At 46.1% G+C, this 22269-nt stretch overlaps 1 protein-coding gene and 1 pseudogene across 1 annotated transcript in view; both read left to right on the top strand.

Annotated features, from left to right (window-relative positions):
* LOC128421753 (zinc finger protein ZFP2-like) overlaps positions 1-2666 on the top strand; it is a 461814-nt pseudogene extending 459148 nt beyond the window's left edge.
* The window catches only part of LOC128421774 (zinc finger protein 84-like), a 238925-nt gene that overhangs the window by 54335 nt on the left and 162321 nt on the right, over positions 1-22269 (top strand). The gene's annotated exons all lie outside the window — the stretch shown is intronic.

Raw genomic sequence — 22269 nt, 5'->3', positions numbered from 1 at the left:
TGGGTGAGATCCCATGGACAGTAATACTAAAAGGAAAGGGAGTTCATGATGGCTGGGAGTTTGTTAAGAGGGAGATAGTAAAAGCACAACTTCAGGCAATACCAATGAGACGAAAACATGGAAGGTGCGTAAAGAAGCCAGGGTGGCTATCTAAAGAACTTTTAACTGAGTTAAGATTAAAAAAGGATGTGTACAAAAAATAAAAAAGGGGGGAAACCACCAAAGAGGAATTCAAACAAATAGCCAGCACGTGTAGATACAAAGTCAGAAAAGCTAAAGCACAGAATGAACTCAGGCTTGCTAGAGAGGTTAAAAGCAACAAAAAAGGCTTTTATGGGTATGTTCGTAGCAAAAGGAAGAACAAAGAAACAGTGGGGTCACTCAGAGGAGAAGATGGTGAAATGCAAACAGGGGACACAGAAAGGGCTGAACTCCTCAATGCCTTCTTTGCCTCAGTCTTCTCCGATAAAGAAAACAATGCCTGACCTGAAGAATTTGGAGCAAATGATTCAGCAGAGGAAACACAGCCCAGAATAACTAAGGAGATAGTACAAGAATACTTGGCTAGTCTAGATGTATTCAAGTCTCCAGGGCCAGATGAACTGCATCCAAGAGTATTAAAAGAACTGGCAGATGTGATCTCAGAACCACTGGCAGTCATCTTTGAGAATTCCTGGAGAACAGGCGAAGTCCCGGCAGACTGGAGGAGGGCAAATGTTGTCCCTATTTTCAAAAAGGGGAAAACAGAGGACCCAAATAATTACCGCCCAGTCAGTCTGACATCAATACCAGGGAAGATTCTGGAGCAGATCATTAAGCAAACAGTCTGTGAGCACCTAGAAAGGAATGCTGTGATCACCAATAGTCAGCATGGATTTCTGAAAAATAAGTCATGTCAGACTAACCTGATCTCGTTTTTTGACAGAATTACAAGCCTGGTAGATGAAGGGAACGCAGTGGATGTAGCCTACCTTGATTTCAGCAAGGCATTTGACAAGGTGCCCCATGATATTCTTGTAAAGAAGCTGGTAAAATGCGGTCTTGACTATGCTACCACTCAGTGGATTTGTAACTGGCTGACTGACCGAACCCAAAGGGTGCTCATCAATGGTTCCTTTTCATCCTGGAGAAGAGTGACTAGTGGGGTGCCACAGGGTTCTGTCTTGGGCCCGGTCTTATTCAACATCTTTATCAACGACTTGGATGATGGACTCAAGGGCATCCTGATCAAATTTGCAGATGACACCAAACTGGGAGGGGTGGCTAACACCCCAGAGGACAGGATCACACTTCAAAACGACCTTGACAGATTAGAGAACTGGGCCAAAACAAACAAGATGAATTTTAACAGGGAGAAATGTAAAGTATTGCACTTGGGCAAAAAAAACGAGAGGCACAAATACAAGATGGGTGACACCTGGCTTGAGAGCACTACATGTGAAAAGGATCTAGGAGTCTTGGTTGACCACAAACTTGACATGAGCCAACAGTGTGACGCGGCAGCTCAAAAAGCCAATGCAATTCTGGGCTGCATCAATAGGAGTATAGCATCTAGATCAAGGGAAGTAATAGTGCCACTGTATTCTGCTCTGGTCAGACCTCACCTGGAGTACTGTGTCCAGTTCTGGGCACCACAGTTCAAGAAGGACACTGACAAACTGGAACGTGTCCAGAGGAGGGCAAGCAAAATGGTCAAAGGCCTGGAAACGATGCCTTATGAGGAACGGCTAAGGGAGCTGGGCATGTTTAGCCTGTAGAAGAGGAGGTTAAGGGGTGATATGATAGCCATGTTCAAATATATAAAAGGATGTCACATAGAGGAGGGAGAAAGGTTGTTTTCTGCTGCTCCAGAGAAGCGGACACGGAGCAATGGATCCAAACTACAAGAAAGAAGATTCCACCTAAACATTAGGAAGAACTTCCTGACAGCAAGAGCTGTTCAACAGTGGAATTTGCTGCCAAGGAGTGTGGTGGAGTCTCCTTCTTTGAAGGTCTTTAAGCAGAGGCTTGACAACCATATGTCAGGAGTGCTCTGATGGTGTTTCCTGCTTGGCAGGGGGTTGGACTCGATGGCCCTTCTGGTCTCTTCCAACTCTATGATTCTATGATTCTATGAAATGCATGGAGTGCGGAAAGAGCTTCAGTCGGTTTGGTAGCCTTAGAACACATCAACAAACTCACACAGGGGAGAAACCATGTGAATGTATAGTCTGTGGAAAGAGCTTTAGTGATAATGGAAACCTTAGGAAACATCAACGGACTCGCACAGGAGAGAAACCATTTCAATGTATGGAGTGCGGAAAGAGCTTCCATTTTAATGCAAACCTTAGAGCACATCAACGAACTCACAGAGGGGAGAAACCATATAAATGTGTGGAGTGTGGAAAGAGCTTCAGTCAGAGTGGACACCTCAATATACATCAACGGACACATACAGGGGAGAGATCATTTTAATGAATGGAGTGCGGAAAAAGCTTCAGTCAGAGTGAAAATCTTAGAGGAAGGCATCTACAGACACAGAGGGGGGAAAGCACTTAAATGTATGGCTTCAGTCAGAGTGAAACCCTAGATTTATGTCAACAAACTCACACAAGAGACACACCACATAAATGTCAGGAAGAACTTAAGGGTAGAGGTTCAGTTCTATTGGAAGTCCTACATCAACAGAATCACGGACAGTAAGATCTTTAAGAGCTGAGGCCCTACAAACCAACAACAAACTCAAAGATGAGAAGCAGTTTAAATGGAAACATTGCAGAAAGTGCTTTAGTTATAATAGAGTATTTAAGAAACATCTATGGAGTCTCACAGAGGAGAACCCATTTAGATGTATGGAGATATATGTAAAACTGTATAGTCATGAAATAATGAAGGTAATGTCTCACAACAGTGATTATAATTTTATATGTAAAGTACATTTTGATAGAGAGGGGGAATCTAGATTGCTGGTGGTGAGGATCAGGGCTTTGTAAAGCAACTGATATTGCAATACACCGTGAATCACAGTGTGTGTTTCTGGGATGCCCATTTGCCTGGAAGCAGCTGGCAGAAAGCTTTTCTTCGTGAAGCCCCTGCGGATGCCGAGTTCCTGATTTCCCTCGCAGACGACAGGAAGCGAAACATACACATCCATTGCCCTGTGTCCTTCCAGCCTCTTTCCTCCCTTGCTCCCTTCTGCCGGTTTGTGTGCCTGACTTAGATATCCTGTGTGCTGTAATTTTTTTACTGCTGAAACTGGATTTGTTCTCAGGAGAGAAGTTTTGTTCCTCACTGGGGACCCAGTGAGAACTGTATGCTTTGAAAGCTCAGTAAACTATTTCTGAAGAAGTCCTGCTGCCTCTGTGTGTGTTTTTGACCTCAGTGTGGGACTTGCTCTACAAGTGGCCCCTACCCTGCTGCTACTTGGCTCAGGCCCTGGAGTTGCTCTACTCAAACATTCAAGATGGTTTTTGCACCAAACTCTGTCACACACACCCCACCTCATGATCTCCAAACACGGCTTCTTCACCATAACTTCTCCCCGCCCCCTGTGCATTCTGAAGAAAAGTTTAAATTCCGTAATTTAATGGGAGATTGTCCCCCAAGCCTAATTGCAAGAGGGGGAAGGAGGAGCTGCAGGTACCCAACAGAACATTAAAAACACAGATTGAGGTCAACAGAAAGCAAAGCAAAGCCTACTCCAAGAGAAGCCGCTTCAGCTTCCAGCCTGTCCGCTCCCACAATCACTGAAGAAGACTTGCCATTTGAGGATGGCAGAGCTGAATGGAAGCGGGCAAGGAAGCCCCACAATCGCTCCTGCTAGAGCAAGGGTAGGCAACCTAAGGCCCGAGGGCCGGATATGGCCCATTCGCCTTCTCAATCCGGCCCAGGGATGGTCCAGGAATCAGCGTGTTTTTCCATGAGTAGAATGTGTCCTTTTATTTAAAGTGCATCTCTGGGTTATTTGTGGGGCATAGGAATTCGTTCATTTCCCCGCCTTCAAAATACAGTCTGGCCCACACATGGTCTGAGGGACGGTGGACCGGCCCATGGCTGAAAAAGTTTGCTGACCCCTGTGCTAGAGGAATAGGGGCAGAGACTCCTATACTCAAAGGCGATGGCCAGGAAGGAATTCCTCCCCACCCTTGTCACATGCAGCTGGGCTCACTTGCCAGAGCCACCTCGAGGGCCTGACTACATTTCCCATTTATGTATATGGGAAAGGGGGGGTCTCTGTTATGTTTCTGTGATTGTTATTAAGAAAATGTATGCTCCCCAAAATGTAAAGCCTTGGCTCTAACGTGGTCATGTTGATACAAAATCGTACTGTGTAATGCTTTGAATGTGCTACTGAAACAGACTTTGTAAAACTTTGTACAAAATAGCTGGAACTAAGTGAAACAGTTGCTGTCATGACAGACCCAATATAGACCACCCCACACTGCCATCCTGTGGCTCCACAGTGAAAAACACACCCATTCATGACTAAGGCACTTTTACTGAATAAGCCATTCTTCAAACAAAGTAACAACCTTTCACAAATAAAGACTGACTTCTCCCGGTCCCAATCGGACACAAAGCTGGGAACATCTTAGCACAACATTCTAATTATCTCTTCCAGTGCTGTTGCCTCTGGCGTGCCCATTCCTGCAACATCACAAAAGGGACAGCCATTAACAGAATGGGTTCAGCCCAGACACTGGCACCAGGTACTTTGCAAACACATAAATAACAAAAACGTCACTATCACCCTCCTCTTCAAAAAGGATCCTTAGCTGTAACCTCATGCTGCAGCACCTCCTCTCTGACGTCCTCTATGAGGGCGGGAAAAGATGGGATGGACAACCTTTTCTGACATTTATAAAAGTATGGTCTTTCTTTTGTTCAGAGTTCCCTCCTTCCTCCTGCATGAGTGCCTTGAGACTCTGCTGCAGAAGGTCTATTAATAAAAGATCAGGGAGGACGCGGGTGGCACTGTGGTCTATGTGTGAATTTTCAGGGAGACAGGAGAGGATATATTGTTTAATAATATCCTATCTAACTTGCGCTAGGAAGTTCTATAACTTAGCAGAGTTTTGCATTCCCCTATTAAACTCTCAGTCACCAATCTAGCTGCCACATTCTGGATTAATTGCAGTTTCTGGGTCACCTTCAAAGGTAGCCCCACGTAGAGCACATGGCAGTAGTCCAAGCGGGAGATAACTAGAGCATGCACCAATCTGGCAAGACAGTCTCTAGGCTGGTAGGGTCTCAGCCTGCATACCAGATGGAGCTGGTAGACAGCTGCCCTGGACACAGAATTGACCTGTGCGTCCATGGACAGCTGTGAATCCAGAATGACTCCCAGGCTGCGCACCTGGTCCTTCAGGGGCACAGTAGCCCCATTCAGGACCAGGGAGTCCACACCTGCCCGCCTCCTGTCCCCCAAGAACAGTACTTCTGTATTGTCAGGATTCAACCTCAAATTGTTAGCCGCCACTCATCCTCCAGCAGCCTCCAGACACTCACACAGGACCTTCACCGCCTTCATAGGTTCTGATTTAAAAGAGAGGTAGAGCTGGGTATCATCTGCATATTGATGAACACCCAGACTAAATCCCCTGTTGATTTCTCAGTGGCTTCATGTAGATGTTAAAAAGCATGGGGGAGAGGACAGAACCCTGAGGCACCCCACAAGTGAGAGCCCAGGGGTCTGAACACTCATCCCCCACCACCACTTTCTGAACACGGCCCAGGAGGAAGGAGCGGAACCACTGTATAACAGTGTCCCCAGTTCCCAGCCCCTAGATGGTCCAGAAGGATGTTATGGTTGATGGTATCAAAAGCCACTGAGAGATCCAGCAGAACTAGGAAACAGCTCTCACCTTTGTCCCTAGCCCTCTGGAGACTCCTTTTGCATCTAGAAGTGCTATTAAATGTTGCTTCCAGTGCACAGAATTTTATTCATTCAGCATAGGCATTTCTTGCCCTGCGTCACTATCAAAAGCTACACTAGCCATCTCAAAATTCAAAAATTCAAAAATATACAAAATTGCAAAAACTGTCAAAATTTTAAAATCAAAATCTCAAAAAAATCTCAAAATACAAAACAGATCTTCACTGCCTTAGGTCACTGTGAACTCCGAGGGACTGGGGGGAGGGTGCTTAATCCCCACTACACTATGGAACAAAGGACCATGTGCTCACCAGGAAGTATGCTCAGAAAAATACTTTTCAGCTTAGGATCTCAATCCTTTGCAATCCTTCAAAACTACGCAACACTGGGGCCAATAATCCTTTGTGGGAATGTTCAGAGAGGCAGGAGAGGATGTATTGTTTAATATACTTCCTAACCTGTGCTAGCAAGTTCTATAACTTAGCAGAGTTTTGCATTCCCCTTTTAAACACACTGTGGTTAGCTTGTTGCAAGCTTGTTTAAGCTTCTCAATATAAGATTCCTGGTAATTTCCCTTATATCCCTCTTAAAAAGAATAGACACAACACAATCTTGTGTAAAGTATATAAAAGAAGTTTACTCACACATTCAGTTCACAGATGGATCCCTGAAGGCAGACTTAGTTACAAAGTATATACACGTGGATCTACCCCCATATGAGGGGTTGATACCAGTGACTGCAGACTGTCACCCACTGCAGCTCATATGGCGAAAGCAAGATGGAGAAAGAGAGAGGGGGTCTGCTTGCCCTGTGCTTTTGTTACCTGAACAGGTAAGGTCATGCCCACCTCTAGTCACATGCTAAAGGAAGTTTGTCCCAGTCAGGAGGAAACAGGATGTTTTCGACTGACTGGACCAGACATTCCCTCTAGAGTCCACTCTAGACTAACTAGGAATGTTGTACTTGACTGCTATCTATGTATCACAGTCTAAACCACTGAGCCTCTTGGGCTTGCTGACCAGCGGTTCAAATCCCCACGATGGGGTGAGCTCCCATTGCTCTGTCCCAGCTCCTGCCAACCTAACAGTTCGAAAGCATGCCAGTGCAAGTAGATAGATCGGTACTGCTGCGGAGGGACGCTAAACGGCGTTTCAGTGCACTCTGGTTTCTGTCACGGTGTCCTGTTGTGCCAGAAGCGGTTTAGTCATGCTGGCGACATGACCCAGGAAGCTGTCTGTGGACAAACAGCGGCTTCCTGGGCCTGACAGCAAAATGAATGTCACAACCCCATAGTCACCTTTGACTGGACTTAAAAGTCCAGGGGCCCTTTACCTTTTTTACCTTCATAAAAGATCAGACTTAGCAACCGCTTTGCTCTGGTTGGTCTCTGTTAGTTTCTCCAACCTTTGGGAGACTTACGGTTTCCCAGACGGGCTCCTCTTGCATCCCTTAAGGAGGAGCTGTTTTACGATCTTTTCCACCATCATCCCTGACCACTAGTCTTGCTAGCTAGGGGTGATGGAAGCTAAAGTCCAAAAGCAGCTGGAGACCCAAGTTTGGGAAACCCTGTTCACCTTGAAGGAGAAAGGAGGGCTCACTTGCATCAGAACATCAGGTGAGCCCTGCAGGATCAGGCCCAAGGGGCCCCTGTGGAGGGACTGCAGCTTCCCCGCAGGTGAAGGAGCTGTAGGGTGAAGGTGCCGTAGGAGCCATGGGGAGGCAAGCGGTATGTGGGGGGGGGGAGTGGAGGAACCCATTTTCTTGATAGACAGTGCCTGTGGCTGGAGGCTCTACACACCGAGTGTGCCTGTGCAGGCCAAAGACTGCCAGTATTAGCACAGGTGAGGTGTGTGACCTCCCCAAATGTACAAACTGTATGTGAATGAGAGTTTGTGGGTGGGATTATTGTTTATGGCAACCCTGTGATTTTCTCCACCCATAACATTTTGTAAGCTAATATTGCAGTATGAATTTCAAAATAACTTTAAAAAATCACAAGATGATGATGATGATGATGATGATGATAAAATTTTATTTATACCCCACCCTCCCCAGCCAAGGCCGTGCTCAGGGGGATGATAAGAATGATTGCAGAATTTATGCCCTGCCCATCTGGTTGGGTTTCCCCAGCCACTCTGGGAAGCTTACAGTACATATACAAGACAGTAAAACATCCAACATTAAAAACCTCCTGATACAGCTGTCTTCTAAATGTCAGATAGTTGCCTGTTTCCTTGCCCTCTGAAGGGAGGGCATTCCATGCGGCAGGAGGCCCTCTGCCTGGTTCCCTGGAACTTCACTTCTGACAGCAAGGGAACCAGCAGAAGACCCTCGGAGGAGGACCTCCTTGTCCAGACTGAGTAATGGGGGTGGAGATGCTCCTTCAGGTCTACAGCGCTGAGGCTGTTTATGGCTTTAGGTTGCAGATCTTGCTCCTCCATAACGATCTCCAGAGCAAGTCTGAGATATAATTAGCAGAGTAGCAAAAAACGCTCAGAGGCAGAAAAAAATAATTCAGCTGAGAAATCTATTACAGTGGTACTTCTGGTTGCGAACGGGATCCGTTCTGGAGGCCAGTTCGCAACATGAGCAGAATGCAACCCACGTCTGTGCATGCGTGGGTCGCGATTCGCTGCTTCTGCAAATGCGCGTGACCTGATTTTGCACGTCTGCGCATGCACAAGCGGCAAAACCCGGGAGTAACTGGGATGCCACGGGACACAACCTGAAAAGGCACAACCTGAACAAACATAACATGAGGTATGACTGTACTGAAGACAAATAAGCATAACAAGATCCAACTTACAGTAAAACCCTGACTTAGCATACCAAAACAGCACACAAGTAAGAAACAGACAAACAGAGTAGAGTAATATCAGAATAGGAAGTGGGAGTAGGCGCATTTCAATACTGTAATTTATATACAATTCAATGTCAGAGTAACCCTGGGACTAGATAACAAGCCTCCAGGTGGACGTGCCCCATCTGCCCTTCACTTTCCTCTTCCGCATGGGCAGAATCTGCCTTCTGGACTTTGGGATTCACGGTTGTTCTCCTCCTCTCCATCCACCAGGGCTTGACTTCAGGTGCAGCAGAATTCCCCAGCCCCCCAAGGATTTGAGACCCATCAGCTTTCCTCACCTGGTTTAGCCGGCTGGTTGAAGCCGTTGCTTGAACCCCTGTTGCATGCTGACAGCTTCTGGAGGCCACAGGTGAGAGCTGAGTGCAGGGTGGGCACCAAGGGTGGAAAAATGACCCCAGAAGGTGTAGGACATGTCCCCCACCAAAGGAACTACAGCTCCCCAACACCCATGACATCTAGATTCAGGTAGGTAGCCGTGTTGGTCTGACACAGTTGAAATAAAAAATTAAAAAATAGTCCAGTAGCACCTTAGAGACCAACTAAGATTGTCCTGAGTATAAGCTTTTGTGTGCATGCACACTTCTTCAGATACAGCGAAACTGATGTCACCAAACCCATGTATATCGTGGGAGGGTGGGGTGGGGTTTTTCTCAGAAGGGTACTCCTACTTCCATCTCCTACTACCCTTCACTACATGAGGAAGTGTGCATGCACACAAAAGCTTATACCTAGAACAAACTTAGTTGGTCCCTAAGGTGCTACTGGACTATTTTTTTTTACTTTTTTACTTCTACTGTGTCAGACCAATGTGGCTACCTACCATTAAGTACAGTTATCTCCTTGCCTTGAATATCCTGCTTTTCGGTTCCAGATTAGGATAGTCCTCTGTCAGAAGACAAGCACAGGATCAGGCAGCACATCATCATAATAAAGAACCATTGGGGTGGGTGTTTCCGCCTGGGATTCCCATGTGCCATCTGCTTTCCTTCTGCTTCTCCTGCTCTCTCCATGCAATGTGAGGCATGTAGACAGAGGTCCATCTCCAAGAACAGGAGCTTCCCTGAGCACTCATTCAGCTGTCCCCAAGCACCAAGCCTTGTCACTAGTTCTCTGACTGACCCAGACCACAGTCCCTGGAAGAGACGTAGGCCTGAGCCTCCCAAAATGGTCCACATGGACCTCCTGAGGTCAGTGGGACTGTGCAGGTGATTCATGAAGATCTAGAGGTGGAAACGGGGGCAACCACTTGATTTGAAAGGCAGTCTCAGAGAACAACGGTATTACAAGATCATGCTGTGTTATTAAAGATGATTGAGGATTATGAAAGGTTGCTGATGCATTACTATCATTAGACATCATACCATTTTCATTTCCTAAAAATTGGAAACATGGGGAGGACATGGGAGAATGTGGGAGATGTTGAAATAAGAGAAGGTGCTAATGGCGGTTGATGTGTCCTTTTTTTTCTGTGTTCTCTTTCCTGAAACCCAAACAGGATTTCCTTTCTGCCCACTCTGAATAAGGTGATGGAGAAGACAGAATTGCAGGGGACAGGGCACCGTTCGTTTCATTTGTAATAGCCATTAAAATGTGTGAAATGTGGAATATGCTTCACTGAATGAGCACACATAGTTCACATCAACGATCACAAAAAGGAAAAAAAACGCATTTAAAGGTATGAAGTGTGGAAACAGCTTCTGTTTCAATGGAAAACTTAGAACACACCAGCGGACTCACAGAGGGAGAAAATGTTTTAAGTGCAGGGCCTGTGGGAAGAACTTCAGTCAGAGTGAAACCCTTAAATTGCACAAACAGACTCACACAGGGGAGAAACCTTTTAAATGTATGGAGTGTGGAAAGAACTTTAATAATAGTGGAAGCCTTAGAAGACATCAACGGACTCACACAGGGGAGAAACCATTTAAATGTATTGAGTGTGGAAAGAGCTTCAGTCAGAGTGGAGACCTTAGAAATCATCAACGGACTCACACAGGGGAGAAACCATATAAATGTATGGAGTGTGGAAAGAGCTTCCGTAAGAGTGGACACCTGAATATACATCAACGGACACACACAGGGGATAAACCATTTAAATGCATGGAGTGCGGAAAGAGATTTAGTGATAATGGAAAACATAGAAGACATCAACGGACACACACTGGGGAGAAACCATATAAATGCATTGATTGTGGAAAGAGCTTTAATGATAGTGGAAGCCTTAGACAACATCAACAGACTCACACAGGGGAGAATCCATTTAAGTGCATGGAGTGGAGAAAGGACTTCAGTTATAGTGGGAACCTGAGAATACATCAACAGACTCACATCGGTATGAAACTATTTAAATGCATTGATTGTGGAAAGAGCTTTAGTGATAATGGAAACCTTAGAAGACATCAACGGACACACAGAGGAGAGAAACCATATAAATGCATTGATTGTGGAAAGAGCTTTAGCGATAATGGAAACCTTAGACAACATCAACGGACTCACACAGGGGATAAACTATTTAAATGCATGGATTGTGGAAAGAGCTTCAGTCGGAGTGGAAACCTTAGACAACATCAACGGACTCACACAGGGGAGAAACCATTTAAATGCATTGATTGTGGAAAAAGCTTCAGTCGGAGTGGAAACCTTAGACAACATCAACGGACTCACACAGGAGAGAAACCATTTAAATGCATGGAGTGTGAAAAGAGCTTGAGTGATAGTGGAAGCCTTAGACAACATCAACGGACTCACACAGGGGATAAACCATTTAAATGCATGGATTGTGGAAAGAGCTTCAGTCGGAGTGGAAACCTTAGACAACATCGACGGACTCACACAGGGGAGAAACCATTTCAATGTATGGAGTGTGGAAAGAGCTTCAATCAGAGTGGAGACCTTAGAAATCATCAACGGAATCACACAGGAGAGAAACCATTTAAATGCAATGATTGTGGAAAGTGCTTTAGTAATAGTGGATGCCTTAGGAAACATCAACGGACTCACACAAGGGAGAAACCATATAAATGCATGGAGTGTGGAAATGTCTTCAGTCAGAGTGGAGACCTTAGAAATCATCAACGGACTCACATCGGTAAGAAACAATTTAAATGCATTGATTGTGGAAAGAGCTTTAGTGATAATGGAAAACTTAGAACACACCAACGGACTCACACGGGAGAGACAATTTAAAGGTATGGAGTACAGTAAATGCTTCACTCTGAGTGGAAATCTGAGAAAACATCAGCAGACACACAGCGGAGAAACCATTTAAGGTATGGACTGTAGAAGGAGCTTCAGTCAGAGTGGAACCCTTGATTTATGTCAACAAACTCACACAAAAGACAAACCATATAAATATCAGAAAAGTAGATAGAGGTTCACTCTTAGTGGAAGTTCAGAATCAACAGACTCATGGACAGGAAGAACTTTAAGAGTTGAAACCCTTCAAACCATCAACAAACTCGGAGGGGAGAAGCAGTTTAAAAACAAAAACTGCAAAAAGCGCTTGATTTATAACGGAGTATTTAATGAACAGGGACGCGGGTGGTGCTGTGGGTTAAACCACAGAGCCTAGGACTTGCCGATCAGAAGGTCGGCGGTTCGAATTCCTGCTACAGGGTGAGCTCCCGTTGCTCGGTCCCTGCTCCTGCCAGCCTAGCAGTTCAAAATCACTTCAAGTGCTAATAGATAAATAGGTACCCCTCCGGCGGGAAGGTAAATGGCGTTTCCGTGCGCTGCTCTGGTTCGCCAGAAGCTGCTTAGTCCTGCTGGCCACATGACCCGGAAGCTGTACACCGGCTCCCTCGGCCAATAAAGCGAGATGAGCGCCGCAACCCCAGAGTCAGCTACGACTGGACCTAATGGTAAGGGGTCCCTTTACCTTTACCTTTTTTTAAGGAACATCTAGGGAATCTCACATGGGAGAACCCATTTAGATGTATGGAGTGTGGGACGTCTTCCTCTCAGAGTTCTGAGCAATGAACTCAGCAGGAAATCATTCCTAAAAGCATGAGGCATATGTGAAGTTCTGGTGTTTATACGTAAAACTGTATAATAATGCAATAAGGCAGCATCTCAGAATGGTGAGTATAATTTTAGATGAAAGTACCTTCGTTTTTTGCACCAAACTCTGTCACCCCCCCCCCACGCATGATCTCCAAGCACTGCTTCTTCACCAGAACTTCATCGCTGCCTCCTGCCCTGCGCGTTCTGAAGAAAACTTGGAATACTGAAATTGAATAGGAGATTTCACCCCAAGCCTAATTTCAAGAGGAGGAAGGAGGGGCTGCAGGTACCAGGGAAGTCTCCTGGGGGGCTCATCATCACTCATGAACCCCATGGGGCAACCCCAGAGCTCCTGCTCATTCTGGGGTTTGAGGAAGATAGTATTTTTCCATAGTCCCAGAAGTTTTGCTTCAATCATGCTACTTGGGAGTTTTCCTACCAGTGGACACAGTGCTGTTGTTGTCATGGACTGGCTGGGGGGGGGGGAGGCACCAGCTGGGGGACCCACAAGGGAAGAAGGCTCAGATCCTGTTGACTGGTGGTGGGATGAGCAGAAAGAGGGAGAAAAGGGAGCAGAATGGGAGAGGAAGTGTTGCAAGCTGAGGAGGAAACAGGGTTTGGTGAGCGGGAAGAGTCTGGGGCAGAGAGCAGTTCAGACTCAGAGGGAGGAGAGGTGGGGGGCTAGGAGACCCAGAGGAGGCCGGCTGCTGAAGCATCCAGGGAGACTCCCCCTCCTGCTGCAACCAGCTCCCCTCTCCCCTGGTCTTCTAGAGCACACAGGGAAATCCAGTTCAGACCCCATGAGCCTGTACATGATATTAACAGGAGTTTGGGTTTTTTGTCCCAACATGCATCACTTTAATCTCATTGACAATGAATTGTATTTTCTGCCCTTTCATGCCGTGTGGAGAGCCTCTTTTGGCTATAAATCTGCCGTCCAGCCGCTTCCGCTGCGCCAACATCTGCTGGAAAAACGACCTAGGCAGAAAATGCAGAGTTGCAGCGGTTTGCCTTCCGTGTGAGGGAAAAGGAGTAATAAAGTCCAGAGACAGCTTCTTCTATCTCTAAAGTGTTTATTTACAGCAGTAAATCAGTCTGTACAACCATCAGAGCTTTCCGACATCCTCTCTGTGCTCAAAGCACGCTCAGACTAAAAACTGAAAGTAACTCACAAAGACTGTGACGATAGCGTCGCGTAGACACTTCTCCCCCCAGTTACAGAGCATCACAGGAGGTTAACCCTATAACCAGCATACTCCACAGCCCTTTTTGGAGCTCCTTGCAATCTCTCTTTCTTTGAACAACCCTGGACATTTTGCTGCCATCAGCAAACTTTGCCCCCTCCCTGCTCCCTCCTAAGTCTAGATCATTTATGAACAAGTTGAAAAGCCACAGGTCCCAATACTGATCTTGAGGGGACTCCACTTTCTGCTCCTCTCCATTCAGAGAACTGTCCGTTTACTCTCTTGGTGTTTCAGAAGGAGGGCTACCTTCCTGGTGGTGGGGTGGCGATGAGCCGGAAGAGGGAGAAAAGGGAGCAGAATGGGAGGGGAGGTGTTGCAAGCTGAGGAGGAAACAGGGTTTTGTGAGGTGGAAGAGTCTGGGGTAGAGAGCAGTTCAGGCTCAGAGGGAGGAGAGGAGGGGGCCAGGAGACCCAGAGGAGGCCGGCTGCTGAAGCATCCAGGGAGACCCCCCCTCCTGCTGCGCCCAGCACATGCCTTTGCGTCTGGGGGTTAGAACTCTTAGAATGTGGGGATCCCATTTTTCAACCAAAGCAAAAACCTGCTAGCCTTTTCCCAGGTCTTTCCTGTCCTGACAGTCATTCGTCTTCTCTATGAAGGACTCTACAAAGCCCTTCTTCCTCTTTATCCCATGGGGTCCCAGCAACCTTTTCTGCCTCTAGGGAAAAGAGTCCTTTTCCATTGGACACCTGGCAGCCCAGTGCCAAATCCGGCTGCTCCAGAGAGAACGGAAAGGAACTGTAAACGCCCTTGCGCTCTGACGCACACCAGTCACTTCCTTCCGGATCCTGGTGCTGCCGGTGCAGCTGCATTTACGAGAAAAAGAGAAATTGGAAACCGAGCCCAAGCCCCTTGCTATCCAAACTGGCCATTGGGCCAGCCTTGGGGCGTCTTCCTTGGGAAAAAGGAAAAGTTTCAGATCTCAGGTTCCCCGACAGGGAATGAGAGCTTTGATTGGGGTTCTCCCCTTGCAGTTAATTGCCTCTCTAATTGCAGAACCCCAATTCTCCTGTTCTCCCCTCCCCCTCCCGCTACCTCTTGCCAGGAAGACTGGGAGTGAAGACCATAAGCAAAAGAGACAGCAAAGGATGAGAATCTGGGTTGCTGGGTGTTTCAGAGAATCCCGCCCACAATCTTCTCCATTCCTAGACTCACGTCCGCATGCGCTGCTCCTGGCCATCCCGGGGTCTTTTGCCAGATTAATTTATGGCCGGCCTGGGGCTGAAAATAATCTACCAAAAAAACTAAATTACTGACAAAAAGCCTCACAATGGAAGAAAAAAAAGAACTTCAAGAAAAAACAGGCCTGGAAATTAAAAATAAGGTTAAATACCTAGGGATCTGGATTTCATAAAAAAGTTTACTAGAATTATCCTATATAAATTTAAAGTATGGAAAGAAATTTTAAAAAATATGGAAACCTGGACCAAACTCCATCTCTCACTCTGGGGAAGAGTCTCGGTTGTGAAAATGAATATCCTCCCCAAAATGATTTTCTTATTCCAAACAATGCCCATTTTAGGAGGAATGAATTGATTTAGGGAGTGGAAAAGGGAAATATCTAGATTTATATGGAGTGGAAAGAAACCGAGAATTGTGTTATTGTTTAGTCGTTTAGTCGTGTCCGCCTCTTCGTGACCCCCTGGACCAGAGCACGCCAGGCACTCCTGTCTTCCACTGGCTCCCTCATGCTGGTAGCTTCGAGAACACTGTCCCACCATCTCCTCCTCTGTCATCCCCTTCTCCTTGTGCCCTCCATCTTTCCCAACATCAGGGTCTTTTCCAGGGAGTCTTCTCTTCTCATGAGGTGGCCAAAGTCTTGGAGCCTCAGCTTCAGGATCTGTCCTTCCAGTGAGCACTCAGGGCTGATTTCCTTCAGAATGGAGAGGTTTGATCTTCTTGCAGTCCAGCGGACTCTCAAGAGTCTCCTCCAGCACCAGAATTCAAAAGCATCAATTCTTCGGCCATCAGCCTTCTTTATGGTCCAGCTCTCACTTCCATACATTACTACTGGGGAAAAACTGAGAATTAAACACCAGTTATGAACAGATAAAAATGAGATAGGAGGTTTTTCATTGCCAGATTTGGAATTTTACCATGTGGTGGCAGGATTGGTTTGGATAAAAGACTGGATTACACTAAAAGATACAGACCTATTAGACTTGGAAGGCCACGAGAATCAGTCTGGATGGCACGCTTCTTTAATATACGGAAAAGTGAAGGTCCACAGGGGATTTTTGAGCCATGTGATAAGAAAATCATGATATAAAATCTGGAATAAATATAAAGGAATACTTGAGCCAAAAATACCCTTGTGGACATCACCAAGAGAAGCCAGGGCAGTAAGAAAAAGAAATATGAAAGCAGATTGGCCTACGCTAGGATTAATCCTAGAAATAGATAAAGACAAGCCTACATTGAAAAAATAGGCTTAAATTAAAAATCCCCTAACGGATTGGCTACAATATTTTCAGTTACACCAAAGATTGGCCATGGATTTAAAAGAAGGAATTGCAAAAGAAACATCTAAATTTGAAAGAGAATTAATTTTTATGAAAGGAAAAAATATTTCAAAAATCTATGATTACCTTTTGGAATGGGAAAGAAGAACCAGTCAAGGCAGTTATGGTGAAACGGGCACAGGATTTTGGATACAACATATATATGGATCAGTGGGAGAGATTGTGGAAGGTAGATATTAGATTCACAGCATGCTATAACCTTAGGGAGAACATCATGAAGATGTTCTATAGATGGCATCGTATCCCCTTGAAACTAGCGAAAATGTATAACGGAGGGTCACTGACTTGCTGGATATGTAGATGTGGGGTCATACATGTGGTGGACTTGTGCAATCTTTAGGGAATTCTGGGATAATATCTATAATGAATTCAAGAAATTATTCAGACTCACTTAAACAACAACAACCAGAGATCTTTCTTTTAGGCATTTTGCCATTAGAAATTAAAAAAGAAATAAGACCACTGTTCATGTATGTCACCACAGAAGCAAGAATACTTGTGGCGAGGAAGTGGCAAACAATACTGACAATTACAGATTGGCAGATACTCATGTTAGAATATTTACAACAAGCAAAACTGATGGGAAGAGTTAGAGGAGTACTGAACCAGAAAATATTTGGAGAAGGGAGAATATTTAAGGATTCTATAAGATCATATTGTACCAACCACACCATATTAGCAGAACTTGAGTGATACTTGTAAACACAACAAAAACTGTTTGTGGAGTAGACGGGAACAATATTAAAGAATATAAAACTGTGCGAAAAAACGACAGTATAAACAGTACAATGAGAATGATTGGAAGACTCGTTTTGTCAGAAGTCTTTTTTATTTAATTAGGAAGATTAATTTTTTTCATGCACATAAATCTGCTTCTTCTTTCTTTTTCTGTATTTTCTTCTTTCCTTTTTCTTTAATTTTCTTCTGGGAGTTCTCAGTCCACATACTGCTTGAGCCTTCCTTGTAGCATTTTAAGCATAACCTTGCTAGCGTGTGAAATGAGCGCAATTGTGCGGTAATTGGCGCATTCTTTGGCACTGCCCTTCTTTGGGATTGGGATTCATGTGTGGCAGGAACCCCCCCCCCAATCATTCAGTTTGTACAAACACGACACACTCACACTCACACACGACACATGCAATGCTTCTGTTATAAATTCATAGAAAATCAGCCGTACATCGGATCGACTTTTATTTTGCACCATGAGGGAAGGACTATCAAAGGGGGGAGACTTGACACAAGGCAGCCAACACGTCCGCAGTGAGCCCTACCCAGTTGGCATGCCAACCTTGATGGTCCTGGACAGAAGATCATTCCACTCACAAAGGAACCGGATATGGAAGTGGATTCAGTACGGACTGAAACACAGGACAGTGACCAGCCCTTCCCTCCGGGGGCAGGAAAGAGTGAACTCCCCTTTGTCCTCAGGAATGTAATCATGGGGAGGGGGAAAGGAGGAACCGGACAGGTGAGAAGACCCTCAGGTTACCACCACAACTCCTCCTCCTTCAGAGAAGTCACACTTCTCTGAGATCTCTCAGGCCGACTCACCTCACAGAGTGTTTGTTGTGGGGGAGGAAGGGAAAGGAGAATGTTAGCCGCTTTGAGACTCCTTCGGGTAGTGAATAAGGTGGGATATCAAATCCAAACTCCTCCTCCTCCTCCTCTTCTTCTTCTTCTTCTTCTTCTTCTTCTTCTCCTCCTCCTCCTCCTCCTCCTCCTCCCTGAACCCCTCCTCTTTGTGATGTCTCAATGATGTAGTCATGATGTAGTCTTGGGGGTGTAGCATGGGGGCTTAGCAGCTAATAAAAATTGGGGTCTTCTTTTGTTGGGGGCTTCCATCTTGTTCCACCTAGTGGCAGGTGGGAGTCCTGTGGCAACAGTCTTCAATCAAGACCTACTGGCTGCTCTTTTGCTCTGCTCTTCCTGGCTGGTCTTGTTTCTGGTCCAAGGGATCCCTCAGATTTTGGAATCCGCTTCTGGCTCCAACTGTATCGGCTGCTTTTCTGAGCCTCTTGGCTGTTGTGCCTGGACGGGGCCTGTGTCCACGGTCCTTGTCCTGGCCTGAGTCAGAGGCTGGGGTGGGGAGCTGGGATTTGGGGGGAGTCGTTTAGCTGCCCCCTCCATTTCTGGTTTGAACAGCACCAAGACCTAAAACACGGAGGGATCTAAGCTCGTGGGGTGGGGTGGGGGAGGATGTTGCACTTGTGGGGGGGACCTCTCTTTGCAGCTGGATCTTCGGGATCAGCCCCTCCCCCGCTCTCCTGATCCCAGAAGGAAGAAATCTTCCTCTCCCCCCCTCAATCCTTTCCCTCCCCTCCCGGCACATCCTCCTCTCACCCCGCCCCCACCATCCCAAATCCCGCCTCCAATACACGGCTCCTCCTCCTCCTCCAATCCGGCTTCTGCTCCGGGAATGGGGGGTGTGAGCCCCCCCCAACCTGCCTGCTTCTCCCGGAAGTGGAGCTTCCACTCCGGATTGCTGCTCTGCCCCGTAGCTCTTGGGGGGGGCGCGCTTTCGGAAAGGGGAGGGAGGAGGCAGGGGACCCCGCCCCCCGTGGATGTTGCAGGAAAGGAGAATCGGGAGCGAGGAGAGAGAGGTAAAGGGGTCGGGGGGGGGGAGAAGAGGACCCAGAGACCCCGCCAGCTCCCCCAAGCGCCTTCCGTGGGGCTGGATCCTGCACGCGTGCTGCGAAGGGCGGAGATGGGGCGCCCACCCACGAGGACTCCCTGGGGCGCGGAGTGAAGCTGGCCAGGAAAGGGTTAAGGGGTGCGGGAGGCGCCTGGATAGAGACCCCCCATCCCTCTCCGGCTCGTCTTGGGGGGCGATAGGGACGGAGAGATGGGGGGCGCATGGCGAGGGGTGAGCCAAGGGGGCCTCTGGGTGCAGAGGAGACCCCGGGAGAGAGGGAGGGGGTCGGGGAAGTAGGGGGAGCATTCCCGGGGCAGAGAAGGGCAGCACTGGGGGAGGGGAGATAGTCTGGGGGGGGCGTCTCCATCGTGGCTTCTTCGGGGAATCTCTGGAGGGGCCGCCTTGCCTTCTCCCTCCCGCCCAGGAATCAACCCCCCCTTCAAGGCGACCAGAGAGGGATCCCTGGAAAGTGGGGGGTCCTGTCCCCCCACCCTTCCTTCCTGCAAGCTCCATCCTCTTCCCACCCCATAATCCCCTGCCCTGTCCAGACAGCGATTCTGCCCAGTCCAGCCATTGGTCCCCTGGAGAGGAGAGGAAATCCCGAGAGAAAGAGGGGAGGGGGGAGGCCTTCTCAGAAGCGGCTCTTGGTTTCCGCAATCCCACCCAGGAAGCAGCCAGAATCCTTTTCCTCTCTCTCAGGCTTCCATCTTTAATGTCTTTTCCACTGAGGATGAGGATAATGTACACCTGTCATCAGAAACAGGGGTGCAGAGTCCATGGAATGGCTCTCAGGATTCATATAGAAGTTGCACCTCCAAAGCATTTCTGTTCCTCTTATTCTTTGTAGGCAATGTCAGAGTGACTGACAAGCTGAGATACGATCCTTCAGCATCCGATGACAGCGACTGCATGAATCTTCCCAGTCAAAGGACCCATTTTCATGATAGACAGTGCCTGGGGCTGGAGGCTCTACACACCGGGTGTGCCTGTACAGGCCAAAGACTGCCAGTATTAGCACAGGTGAGGTGTGTGACCCCCCCCCCCCAGATTTACAGACTGTATATAAATGAGAAGTCATGGGTGGGATTATAATTTACGGCAACCCTGTGATTTTCTCCACCCATAACATTTCGTAAGCTGATATTGCAGTACGAATTCCAAATTAACTACAATTAACTACAAAAAATCACAAGATAAAAATAACAGTACAGTGGTACCTCGGGTTAAGAACTGAATTTGTTCTGCAGGTCTGTTCTTAACCTGAAACTGTTCTTAACCTGAAGCACCACTTTAGCTAATGGGGCCTCCTGCTGCCGCCGTGCAATTTATGTTCTCATCCTGAAGCAAAGTTCTTAACAAAAGGTGCTATTTCTGGGTTAGCAGAGACTGTAGCCACTCTGGGCAGCTTACAGTACATATAGGTAAAGGTATAGGGACCCCTGACCCTTAGGTCCAGTCGTGGCCGACTTTGGGGTTACGGCGCTCATCTCGCTTTATTGGCCGAGGGAGCCGGTGTGCAGCTTCCGGGTCATCTGGCCAGCTGACTAAGTCGCTTCTGGTGAGCCAGAGCAGGGAACGGAAATGGTGTTTACCTTCCCAACAGTACAGTACAGTACATATACAAGACAGTAAAACATCCAACATTAAAAACCTCCTGATACAGCTGTCTTCTAAATGTCAGATGGTTGCCTGTTTCCTTGCCCTCTGAAGGGAGGGCATTCCATGCGGCAGGAGGCCCTTTGCCTGGTTCCCTGGAACTTCACTTCTGACAGCAAGGGAACCAGCAGAAGACCCTCGGAGGCGGACCTCCCTTTTTTTTTTTTTAATGATATTTATTGGAAAAAAGGTTTTTGTTTTTTAAAAAAATAAAAAATAAAAAAAAATCCACACACACAAAGAAAAAACAAGACAGAAAATTAATAGAAAAAATAAAACCATCGTTCTCAGATTCCCCACTTTCAGTACCTTCTTTCTTTGACCTCCTCCTCCTCCCTTTTCTTGTATCCTGATTAATAATAATCACAGCAAATCCTTTCCTTAATTCATAATATTCTGTCATTACATTACCTTAATTCTATTTTCATCTTATCTTTTTTTTTTTTTTTTGATAAATTTTATTGGTTTTCATCAAATTGTACATTTCATCTCGAATATAACAAATCATAGCTGTTTTGGACTTCCTTCAGCGTCTCTGACAATCATCCATATTTATACCTTTAATACACATTCCCTTTTCACGTATTGCCAATGTTCCTCCTTATTCCTAATATTTCTAATAAACAATACTTATTTGTTTTTTACAGTGCCTCTTGAAATCCTGCTAGTGTTGTGTTAATACCACATGTATTTTTCAGATAGTCCACAAATTTTTCCCAGTCCTCAATAAACTTTTGATCTTTACTATATCTAATTTTCCCAGTTAGTTTGTCCAATTCTGCATAATCTGTCAATTTTAGTCTCCATTCTTCTACTGTCGGTATCTCTTCTTGCTTCCACTTCTGGGCCAACACAATTCTGGCTGCCGTTACTGCGTATTGGAAAAGCTTGCAGTCCTTCCTTCTTATGTCCTTTCCTACTATCCCTAAAAGAAAAGCTTCAGGTTTCTTCACAAAAGTATATCTTAACATTTTTTTCAACTCATTATATATCAATTCCCAAAAGCTTCTCACTTTCTTACATTCCCACCATTGATGAAAGAACGTCCCTTCTTTTTCTTTGCATTTCCAACATTTGTTATCAACCTTGTACATCTTTGCTAATTTTACAGGTGTCATATACCATCTATAAAACATTTTCATCACATTCTCCTTCAGTAACGTACAAGCCGTGAATCTTATGTTCTCTTTCCACAGTTTTTCCCATTCTTCGAATTGAATGTTGTGCCCCACATCCCTTGCCCACTGTATCATTACCGATTTAACCTCTTCATCCTTAGTATACCATTCCAACATTATCTTATACATTTTTGACAGAATCTTATATTCATTATTTATTATGTCTTTTTGGAAAATTGATTCTTTTTCAACATATCCTTTATCCTTCAAGTCTTTTTTAAATATTTCATTTACTTGAAAATAGTGCAGCCAGTCATTCATATACTCTTTAACTTGTTCATATGGCTTCAATTTCCATTTTCCTCCTTCACTGGTTACCAATT

This window comes from Podarcis raffonei, chromosome 10 (assembly GCF_027172205.1).
Source record: "Podarcis raffonei isolate rPodRaf1 chromosome 10, rPodRaf1.pri, whole genome shotgun sequence".
NCBI classification, from domain to species: domain Eukaryota; kingdom Metazoa; phylum Chordata; class Lepidosauria; order Squamata; family Lacertidae; genus Podarcis; species Podarcis raffonei.
The sequence above is the reverse complement of the archived record's forward strand: the minus strand, read 5'-3'. Positions and strand labels throughout refer to the sequence as shown.